The sequence below is a fragment of the Ornithodoros turicata genome, unplaced genomic scaffold (genome assembly GCF_037126465.1).
Source record: "Ornithodoros turicata isolate Travis unplaced genomic scaffold, ASM3712646v1 Chromosome13, whole genome shotgun sequence".
In the NCBI taxonomy this organism is placed as follows: domain Eukaryota; kingdom Metazoa; phylum Arthropoda; class Arachnida; order Ixodida; family Argasidae; genus Ornithodoros; species Ornithodoros turicata.
This window is the reverse complement of record NW_026999307.1, coordinates 441,719-453,347: the sequence shown is the minus strand read 5'-3', so window position 1 is coordinate 453,347 and position 11,629 is coordinate 441,719. Positions and strand designations below refer to the sequence as shown.

General features: G+C 47.2%; 1 long non-coding RNA gene across 1 annotated transcript; it reads left to right on the top strand.

Annotated features, from left to right (window-relative positions):
* The first annotated feature begins 1,311 nt into the window (after nucleotides 1–1,311).
* On the top strand, nucleotides 1,312–2,174 carry LOC135372112 (uncharacterized). Its single transcript, XR_010415831.1, has 3 exons — nucleotides 1,312–1,445; nucleotides 1,648–1,704; nucleotides 2,032–2,174. It is a non-coding gene; the product is annotated as an uncharacterized LOC135372112 (long non-coding RNA).
* The last annotated feature ends 9,455 nt before the right edge of the window (nucleotides 2,175–11,629 follow it).

The window sequence follows — 11,629 nt, the reverse complement described above, 5'->3', positions numbered from 1 at the left end:
GCAAAAAGTAAGCAACACTGTTTTGTTTATTCCTGAGCATAGGGTTGGCTATGCAATATTTCTCACTGCAATTTCAATATTTAAATATCATTATTTCATCTCATCACGCCGGCGATATTAAAAAATGAACTTGTTATGTTATTGTATTTGTACGGTATTGACATTATTAACTGCTGTCCTGACACGCAGAAAAGCCTTAGTACAAGTTGGTCTTGCAAGAAAGCATGTGCCTATGTTCACCACTATCATATGCAGTTGTTTTGGCTTTTTTTTACAGGCACATATGTACGTGGTAAGGAGTGTCTCCCAAAGGCTCTTGTGACATCCCATTTGGACTCGGACTGGGATTCGGAGACGGAAAAAGCATCACGGCACAAGCGAAAGCAAGTGATCCTGACAGATAGCGATGAAGAGGAGGAGAGTCGAAAATGTCACCCAATATCACGAAGTGAGTATTTTCTCTGTATGCTTGTAACGACGGTCACATCCAGTCTTTACAGTTTTCTATCCACTACAAAATATGTACTGTAAGACTATTAGAATAATATCGATGGAGGTTTCACAAGTGGGTTACATGATTCCGAAATTCGTGGAACTCATTGGAATTAATTAACTTTTCACTTTCATCATTTCTGTGAAGACAGAACTGGCAGAATAGAAGACAATAATTCTTGACCATTCCGTATCATAGAAATGTTCATTGGAGATCATACATCAAATTATTTGTTCCCCAAATCTCCTCCATATGATACCTAAGTTACAGAAGGGATGGTTCTTCATGTGCGCACGAAGTACAGACTTCCTCTCTGGAGGACAGGTATATGGAAGGATGAAATTTTCAGCAGCTGCTTTCCGTGGATGGTGTGTACACATAAAATTGATCGTATAACATTTTGTCGCTCTCACTAAGATGGTTGCTGTCCGCCTACCACATAGCATGACGCTGTCGAAGGGGGATTGCGTACCAACTGCACTGCTGCAGAGGTCTTTATTGTCTCATTTTTGCATCGTTTGCAGGGAGTTTGGGAGCTGAACCATTCAGACCACAAGCGGTGCTGATGGTTTCTGAACTATGGAATGAGCATCAAAATTCATCGCACACAATTTTGCTGCGTTAATTTCATACAGGAAAGCTAAGCTAATTAGTACCTACACACTGTTAACTTTAGTTATTAAGGTAGGTTGATGCAAATTGCAGCCACAAAATATTTGCCACAGATTTTCCACCACGATGTACACCACACGTGTGCGGATACTACATGTCGTTGAATCGCATTATTTTACAACCTTTTGTAAGGATGTGCATTTTGATACAGGAAAGAAAATCTCAGCTGTGTCGCGCAACATAGCATAGGTGCCAAACCCGCTGTACCAGCCCGGTGCAGCAACCTGCAGCACCCGCCAGGATGTGGCTGAAAGAAGACACCCTCAGCTGGTCAGAAAAGGTAAGCACACCTTCTTTAAAAGCTCGGGTAACTGCATAGTTCCACCTCAGTGCTAGGTATTTATATCCATTCCACAACAACTGTTTTTCTGCTTATGAGTAGAAACCTGGTGCAGATCAATTTATCATGTATTTTGTTCCATCAGGAAGATATTATTTGTGCTTTTGAAGATAAGATATGTATTCCCATATTTTTTCATTAGAAGTTGCAAGGACATATGCGAAAGATGACGAGACAAGCCTCTCTGCACGATTTTCAGGTAAGACATAAAAAAGGAAAGTGCATGGAAGCAAACAATTTTCTGATACACAACGTTATTATGACCCTCCTCCATTTTCCCCTCTTCTCTGTCTTTCTCACCGAGTGCACTGTAGAATCCTAAGGCTGGTAGATTGCGAATTCCAGTTTGTTTTAATGTCCACTGTTACAGTTTGTCGCACTATACGTAACTTTTGGTTCTCTTATCTATCATGGTTATTTGTAACATACTTGCGAAGTAACTGACTCAACTCCTCTTCATTTCATTCTACTTCGTTTCACATTGAAGCTTGTACGTTCACTTTTCAACGTTTTACTTTAAACCTAGCTTTTGAAAAGAAGGCACTCAGCAACCAAATGGCTATATACTAAACGAGCTACAGAGCCTAAGGAGACTGCTTTCATCAGCTAAACCTCAAAGATTTATTAGGCTGCCGGAAGACTGCCCTACACTGCCTGCAACTGACGTGTCTGGTGTGATGTCATTCGAAGACAGCTCAGCTGAGGGAAACATAGAGAAGCTCGTACGTTACCACTGTTTATGCTATCCCTCTGCTGTCCTTGAACTTGTTGCATTATTATGCAGGTTGACTATTCCTCAAAATTTGGTGGGACAGATCCTCAAGACATAGTGATAACGTTATTACGCTCCTTCTTGACAAAATCCGCTGCTCTCCAGTTTAGCTGGAGAGCAGCGCAGCAGCGCAGAGCAGCGCTGGAGAGCACCAGTTTAGCTGGAGAGGTTGGAAAGGGACCAAGAGGGCATTTGCTGACCTGTGCCACATCAATGACCTCCTTCTCTGTAAGTAGCTCATTTGCCAAGGACTCATTCGAATTCATGAAGCTCAGGAGCAACTATGCTAGTGCTTACTGTGTTCAAAATACTGTTTTCGCCGGTCTCACTCACGTGAAGTAGCTTGCAACTAGGATAGTCTCTCAATCTGCCATCTCGCTTTTGTCCGAAATCCCCTAATTAAAAAGTAATTAATGAATTTTAGTTAATTAGTCATCTCGTAGTTGCACACCTTCGAGAGGATGTCTGCCTCGCCGTTGAACTCAACTACAAAAACAGCATTGATGCTGCTCTCATAGGTTTCTTATAAAAATTCTGGTCAGTCTTCCGTGAAGCACCCTGTATACTGGGCCTCTGGGTATCTGGTATCATCACATTGCAATGCAGCGTTGAGTTGTTATATATGCTCATGGCAGCATGTTATCTAAAAGTGAAAGTGGATTTCCACACTTCAGCTGGGTTCTTTCACGCTGCATTTATTTTTCTCTTTCCCAGCGTGCCTGAGAGCACATTATCCTGATGGCTCATCCATGCACACGACTAGGAAAGTTGGACAGCGGTGGCTGTGCGGAGCACAAGACGGGGAAGGAGGCCGTAGCAACAAGCGCCGCGCAGCAAGGGACGAGCAGACATCTGAATAAGGACAAGCACGAGCACTATACTTATGTACAAGAGGAACACCCTGCATACTGGGTCATGTTATTCTTACAATAATTTTATGTTGACAGAAAACCATAATTCTAGTCATGTATGCAATGTCATGTGACACCTGTTTTCCCCCGAGTGTATGGGACACGAACCCGCATGTGTATCATTTCTGATAATAAAGCGTCCACACTGAACATTCAGAATTTGTTTTGTATTTCAATTATTCACAGACGTTACAATGTGGTTGCGTTGGCATGTAGTATATATGCAGTAATTGCCTTGAGCAATAAGGGAGGGGTTAACAGGCGCAGATTACCACGGCAGCCGTCCTTAATTGATGACAGCCAACCTATCCAGCCTTGTCAAGGCCAAACATAATTGCACGCTGGGCTAGAAGAGGGCCACACATGGCCCGGTATTGGCCAGATTGGCCAGTGAAATTGGGCCAAGAATGGTGACCGAGTCTTAGGTCAGTGTCAATCCCCACGCCTGGCCCAACCATGGTCACCAAGCTCGGGCAGAGCTTGGCCTACTTGGCCAGGTACTTAAGGCCGAGGTCGGCCCGAGCAAGTTTTTGCAATTGGGTAGTTCCCTATCATTCGCTCTTTGTTCCCTCTTATAATGTTCACGATAGTAAAATTACACATAGTGACAGATGAAAACAGGAATTCAAAAGGGCTGTAAGTGCATATAAACAGTTGTGGAGAAGATCTATCAGTCAGCAATGATGGTCACGCAGGGGCAGATGGATGTGACCGCACTCCGAAATCGGCGCCAATGGAACTGAGGGGCGTGTGTTCATCTTCATTGTTGCCAATTATACACCGCATCACTCCACCTCCCCCCAGACATGGAGTGCAGATGAAACTGAGGGAACCACGCATTCACTGATGGAGGATAGCAAGGACGACGATGGAAGACGTGTATTGTACGCAGCATGCACAACACATCACTCGTTTGCAGCTCGTCAAGGCGTAGAAATGAGTTGCGTAACAGTGTTGCTGAAGTCTGCGTTCGGATCATGAAAGGATATGATCCGTTGAGGACATATTTTTACAGAAGCTGTACGCAGTGACCGCGTAGTGGCTGCCGAAAGAATTCTGGCACAACTACGAGATCCGTGCACGAAACTTTACCTCCAGTTTCTAGAATTTGTGCTCGACATCTTTGAAAGTCTCAACCGGCAAATGCAGTCTGAAGCACCGCAAATCCATGCTCTGTACAGGACAGTGTCGCCAGCGTGTAACACATTCTTGGAGTGGTACATCAACCCAGCATAATCGAAAACTACACCTGTCGGAGCGCGTTTAGTATAGAGACCCCATGACCCCTGTGAACCTTGAAAAGATGTACGTTGGAGCCATTGTGGAAACTACTTTGTTGAAAGAATATCACGAACTTTCCACTCGGCAAGTGACTAACTTCCGCCTCCGGTGCCTAGATTTTTAGGTTGAGAGTGCAGTGCAAATGTTCAAGCGCTTCTCAGTTGAAAGCCCCATGCTGAAGCACATCGACGTACTCGGTCCTTGGGGAGTACTAGAAGGTCAAGTAACGACCATTGCACCTGCTGCAGCTGATTTCTCGAACATTGTAGCACTACAGGGTCTGCAGGCTTTGGATATGGAATGGAGGGTCCTCCGAAAAACCACCGTCCACGTGGACCAAACAGCCGGTGTACAAACCTCCTGGGGGCACGTATCGAAGATAAAAGCAAGCACGGACGAGCTTATGTTTCCCATATTAGAAAAATTCGTGAGCTGCCTCCTGTGCTTGTCGCACTGAAGTGCGTACATGGAAAGAACCTTTCCGCAGTCAGTCTAATGAAAACAGAACAACGGAACAAGCTTTCCACACCATCTATCATAGGACTGCTCCATACGAAGAGGCTGACAGAGGAGAAAACCTGTTACAAATTCGACGTGACAGCGGGCCTAATAAATGGGATGAACGTACTGATATTCGATATCGACAGTGTGTGAATGCGAACTCATGACGAGAAAGAAACGCAACCAGATACTTTCCATTGTGTGACTCATTCGAAGTGTTGTTTCTTTATTCGAGGTTTTCTTTACTTCAGGTTTATATATTCTGCAACCTGTTTTTCTTCTTTATTGAATATATTATTTCGCTTTACTATTGCAATAAAAGCTCGTGAATCCACTTGGCTGGCGCGCGCCCTTAGTGTGCGCCTTAGGAATACCGGCGCTTTGGGAAGTGGAATTCTCCTCCATCAGGGCTGGCGCTTACATAGGGAGCCCTCAGGGTTGGTTAGGAATACGGGGGCAACCCCATGAAGAACCCCCGAGACGAAGGACGGCGTGTGACCTGCGACTTTGAGGCGCCCAGAAGATCGCTCCAACAACGCCCAACGTAAAAAAGAAAAAAGAAAATAACTTTTCAAGTGATAAACAGTTTGACTGCATTTTCTGACTTCTTTTCTCTCTTTGATAATTTGTGCCCCCGAAAACTGTTGCGCCCCGGGCGAGCGCCCCAACGCCCCCCCACCCCCACCCCACGCTACGCCACTGCAAGTCGGTGATGGTCCACCTCCAACCCCCGCACTTACGTGGCGTCATTATAACCAACGCCACTTCTGTAATCACAGTCCACGGAGACGACCTCCATGGAGTGTGATCACAAGACTCTCTGCTCTGAGAGCTCCTTTGTGAGCAGGAAGCCCCAAGCACAAAAAAAGGCTACAGTTGATCCCCCACTCCCCAATATATCTGACAAGGAGCGAGTTGCTGTGCAAAAGAAACCAAACAAGAACGCGGGTCACACCATCCAAAAAATAAGCGTAACGTTTACTGCCCAGTCAAATCAACCGAGTAGTGCACGCCCTCCTTTTACAGCGGCAACTGTACAGTGGAGATTTTCCCGAGATCGCGTCGGCGTCGTCGGCATTCGCATGTCCGCACAAAACGCTTATCGCATGTGCGCTCAGCGCTGGGAGTAAGGAGGAGAATCCCGCCAGTTTAAAACTGCTATCTATGGAAAGTGAGATAGTTGAGTGTGCTGGCAGTTACTTAAACTTCTGTCACGGAAAGGCGAATATCAACAGAACTTTGGCGGAAAAATTTCATCGACTGCAAAAGCACCGTCCAGGCACAATCAGTACGCAGTGCGTGGAACAACTAGACAAGCCCCACTCGTTGACACTCGCAGTCCTAAATGTACGCCGCGTACAGCTCCACGCAGAAGACGTTGCACACTACTATGTCCTCTGTAAGACATCACTTCTGTTTCTTTCCGAGACGTGGATGTAGACGGAGAGACCGACACAACTCGACGGCTTCAAGTGCTGCTGCAGTGTACAAAGTATCAGTGCACAAAGTACCAGTGCACAAATGTATCTTGGAGTGCCGTATGCGTAAATATATGAAGCTACCCGCACTATGCTGTACTCTGCTTTGTGAAGGACACACGGATTAAAGAGCTCTTGACCAATGGACCCACAGTCATTCCTCCCTTTAGTATGGGAACTGCACGAGATGTTTTATGATTTCAGCTCTTATAGTTCCTTGATAGCAGAGTCATGTGACACGATTCCTCCGTGGGAACCCCATCCAAAGTACAGTTCTATAACAAACATGGCACTTCTACTCCTGTACTACAACAGGAATTTGAACATCCCAATGAAAGTTTTGGGAAGCACAGTTAAATATATACGTATGAATCAAGATCAGCCAGAGGAAAGTCATGCGCCATGGTTTCTCCTACTTGTGCAAGGTCCCATCGCATGAGAGATATTGCATCAATCTTCACTGCAGAGGTCTATGGGATCATCCTAGCGCTCAATTACATTTTAGAAAGACGAATAAATTTATCTATCATATACACAGACTCTCTGAGCTCCATACACGCAATATGTGAAATACAAACAGAAAACAGAACCCTTGTGCAGCGGGCGCAATCCATGACTAGTAGAGGTATTAATAAGGGCCTCCGTTTAAAATTCTGCTCGGTACCAACTCACGTTGGGATACTTGGCAGCGAATCGGCAGACGAAGCTCCCTCAGCTGCCCTTTCCAAAAAATTTACCCTTTTTCAAGTTCCCTATGGGGACCAATTACCCGCATCACACGGGCAGGCTGGAGCGTCTTCGAAGTAGGGGTCCTTTGCAGCTTTGAACGACCCCCTAGGAAAAGGGGTTCGCTCCCCTAACACACGACAGTGGCAATCTCGCATTAGCGTATTTCTTAGCGCACTTCGGAATTGCTCAATGCCCCAGCGATACTGGCGTAGACTTCACCATTGCGTTTATGTCCATGGAGGTCATCTGAGTTGACTTCCCATAACTTTGTTACAGATCTTTCTTCCCACTCTACACGCGGCTTTGTGGGCGCGAGGTTATTGAATTTATTCGTATTATCAGTAAAAACAGATAGTATGGTCCCCTGTGAGTTTGGAAAAGTATTTGACTGACAGGTAAATATGTTGAACATATGTATTTGTGCGCTAAATAATCGGGATCTGCTAATCATCGGCGGATGCTGCTATCGAGGCTACACCATTTCGGTCTGAAAGAAGATAGTCCATCTCTTTTTTCGAAAAGGCCCGTTGGGTGATTCCATCTCAACTCAGGCAGGGTGGCCTGGACACCATCACCGATTTCCGTTGAAAAACTATATATTGTACCGCAACATGCATGCACACAGGAGCAATAAATATTTTGGCTCTATGTGTCGTGGTCCGCCAGAAAAAAGAAAAAAAAGTGAAAGAAATGGACTCGGCGGCGGAGCGTTTTGACGGAGCGAATTTTGGCATTTTATTCCTCACCTAGCGGACGGTCCCAAACCCAGTGTTGTACGTAGCGCCGTTACTAGTGGCGGCGCTACCGTATCCATTACTTTTTTCGGTAGCGGAGTAGAGATCGCGCTACTTTTCTATACTGGTAACGAAAGAAGTACTTCCGTTACAAATTTGCGATAGCGCAATCTTTGAACGCTACCGTTACCGCTACTTTCCGAGCCCAGGTTCGCGACAATTCGACTTGGACATATCATCAGGCCTCCACTCTGTCTGCCTTCGAACAAGCTACCCTTCTGCGAAGACCGGGCAAATAGTCGAAAGGAGGGCACGGAGGCCGTTATCTTACAAACAGGTTGTGTCCTCCACGCGTGCTCCCAAGTTGGGATTAACCTACTTGAAGATTTGGTGTACGGTCGGAGTTGTCTGCAAACTGACGTCACTCCTACTGCATTCTGGAGCCGTCCCCCCTAGCTATGAGTAATGACATTCCCCATGACATTGCACCACCTACGCTTAGGTGCTTGACTTTTGCCATTTCCTGTCCGCTGCAATGAAGGTACCATGGTCTGCTGCAGCAAGCATGTTTGAGTATAAGGAGGAGAAAGAAAACGGTAGCGTGGTGTTCAGATGTCTACTATACGTATCGGTATAGCTTTATATGTGCGTCAAGGAAGTCAAAGTCCAATTTGAAAGAATCTTACCATTGTATGTTTACTAACTTCTCGTTCCGGGCAATCTGAGTTTTTTTGTTACAAAGCTGTTGAGCCTTTTATCGGTAGACTTGCTTTGTGCTTCATTTGCTTTAGAGGAAGAGAATATATATGCAGGATATCGAGTAGGGTTTAGTAAATCTGTAAAAAACGGTTTTCCAAATTATAGCCTTCAGGCGACCTACGTATAACCTCCATTGGACGTCGATTTATTATTTTGGGATATTAGGTTATATTATTATTTTGAGATATGGTTTGATTTTATTATTGATTATTTTAAGACGTTTGAAGTACGTCATCAACGATACAACAACAACAACAACTTTATTTTCGGCCTTGGAGAGTGGGGAGTTTCATCGCAACAGGCGATACTCTACCCCATTGCTGGGTGGAATGGGGGGAATAAAATAACGAGCCCCTTCACAATAACGATCGAAGTCCGATGGTGTCCAGAAATGTCAGAAGAGCTTTGAGCGCAGAGCGTTGCTGGGCTGGATTGGGCCAGGGACCAAGCAATTTCGGTAGGGAGAAAGGGCGAGAGTCCAGCTGACGAAGAGACTCGGAGAGTGTGGTTCGGGAAGGTTCGTAGTGAGGGCAATGAAGAAGAATATGCTCCAGATCCTCAAGAGCACCACAGTGGCAGCAGGTGGGAGAATCAATTTGTCTCAAGCGGTAACGCCACTGAGCTGTAAAGGCCACATCGAGGCGCATGCGGTGGATTAATGCAGCATCCTGACGAGATGTGTTTCGTGGCATGCGGAAAGCGAGCGTGGGATCAACTCTGTTCAACATAGAGGGGGGAAGAATGTCGGTTGTCCGTTGGCGGGAAGCCAGGGGTGTCACTAGACGTCGCAGAATTGAACGGCGGTCTCCTCTGAGCAGAACAATACGGGTCCGGTTTCGATACGAGAGTGCTGCTTCTGCGGCGCTGTCGGCCTGCTCGTTCCCCACGACACCACAATGGGCTGGAACCCACTGGAGAACTAGCCTGTGGCCTGCGGCGTAGATAGTATGGTAAGCCATTAACACGTCTGTGACTAGGGGTGCGGATGGGCCTCGTATGCCGGAATTTTCAATTGCTTGAAGTGCAGATTTGGAGTCTGTAAAGGCTGCCCATTCCCGGGGTGGAAAATCAGCGATGTGTTGTAGAAAGAAAAGGATGGCATAGAGTTCCGCAGCTGTGGAGGAGGTTGGATGTGAAAGGCGTCTTCCGTGCACGACGCCTTCGGATGGAATGACGAAGGCTGAGGCGTACTTGTTGTTTCGGGATGCGCCATCAGTATATGCTGCCGTAAACGTAGAAAACTTCTCGTCTACCAGAGCATGAAAATGAGCTCGGAGGACTTGAAGGGGGACCTGATCTCTTCTTTGCAGAAGGATTGGGAGGCGTACAAAAGTGGGCGGTACCGGTAGGGACCAGGGGGCTTCCGGCGGTATAGTGTCCTTAGTTATGAAGCCAGTGAGAGTCTGGCGTGTCCTCTGCGCTACTCGATAGAAGTCGCTTCCATGGCGGTATCGAATTTTCCTGAGTAGCGGGTGGCGGGGAATGTGAGCACGCAAACGGAGGTAGTGCCGAGCCGTTTCCCGTTCACGGAGAACTTCAATCGGGAGCTCACCAGCTTCAGCCAGTACTTGCCGTGTTTCAGCCATTCTTGGAACTCCGAGGCATCGACGAAGGCTTCGAGCAAACAGGGACCGAAGTGCATTTAATGAAGTTGTTGATATCCTGTGCAGAATAGGAAGGCTGTAAAGCACAGTTGCCCTCACCAATGCCGCGTGAACCGCGAGCAGGGAACGCTGATCATAGCCCCATCCTGAGCCAGAAAGATGTTGGATTGCGGGGAGCCATCGCTGCACTTTAGTTTCAAGGTGTTTAATGTGCCGAGCCCAGCGCAAGTCCGAGTCGATTACCACGCCAAGGAAGCGGTGAAAGCGTACTGGTTCTAGCTTCTTTAAACCAAGCCAAAGTGGGAAATTGGCCATAGCTTTACGCATGAAAGGGAGCTCGACACACTTTTCGGGTGAAAGGTCCATCCCGAGGTGCGTCAGGTACGTATGGATATTGTTTAAAGCGAGCTGCAGGCGGCGCTGGAGAGCCGGGCGTGATTTTCCTACTGTCCAAAGGGCGACGTCATCTGCATACACGGAGAACGACACTTTGCGAGGAATTACTGATTGTAGGCCGGCCATCACCACGTTAAAGAGTGTCGGGCTGAGAATGCTTCCTTGGGGGACTCCTTGGGGAACAGGATGCTGAGGGCTTTGGCCTTGGGACGTACGGACAGCGACAGTTCGGTCCGTAAGGAAGTCTTGGAGCCAGATGAAGAGCCGACCGGATACTCCAAACGAGCGCAAGGCGTGCAGCACACAAATGTGCGAGACGGTATCATAGGCGCGCTTGATGTCGAGGAAGACCGATCGGACGATCCGTCGATGGGCTCGAGCATGTTGAACTGTAGAGACTAGGTCGAGAACTGGATCCATGGAGCTTCGGTGGCGACGAAATCCAGCCATTTCGTGAGGGAATGCACGTTGTTTTTCGAGCCACCAGTCGAGGCGATGCAAAACCATTCTCTCCATCAGTTTCCCCATACAGCTTGTCAGGCTCACCGGGCGAAAGGAGGATAGGGCATTTGGGGGCTTGCCTGGTTTCAGGATGGGAACAACCAAGGCCTCCTTCCATGTACGTGGTAAAGATCCTTGTTGCCAAGACGTATTATAGACATGAAGGAGAGCTTGGAGTGACCGCCCGTCAAGGTTTCGTAGGGCGGCATAGGTGATTTTATCGGGCCCAGGGGACGAGCTGGCGTTCACAAGCTTCAACACTGCCTTTAGCTCGATTAGTGTGAAGTCGCGGTCCATAACTTCCGGGGGACGTGGCCAGTCGTGGTGAAGTTCAGCCGTCAAACTGTGGAAAAAACTGCGGTGTAGGGGCGTGGTCGAGGCAGCCGCCGGAGTCGTTAGTACCACACAGAAGTCCGTCGCAAGCGTGTTCTCGTCTACACGCTGAACGATAGCCAAGG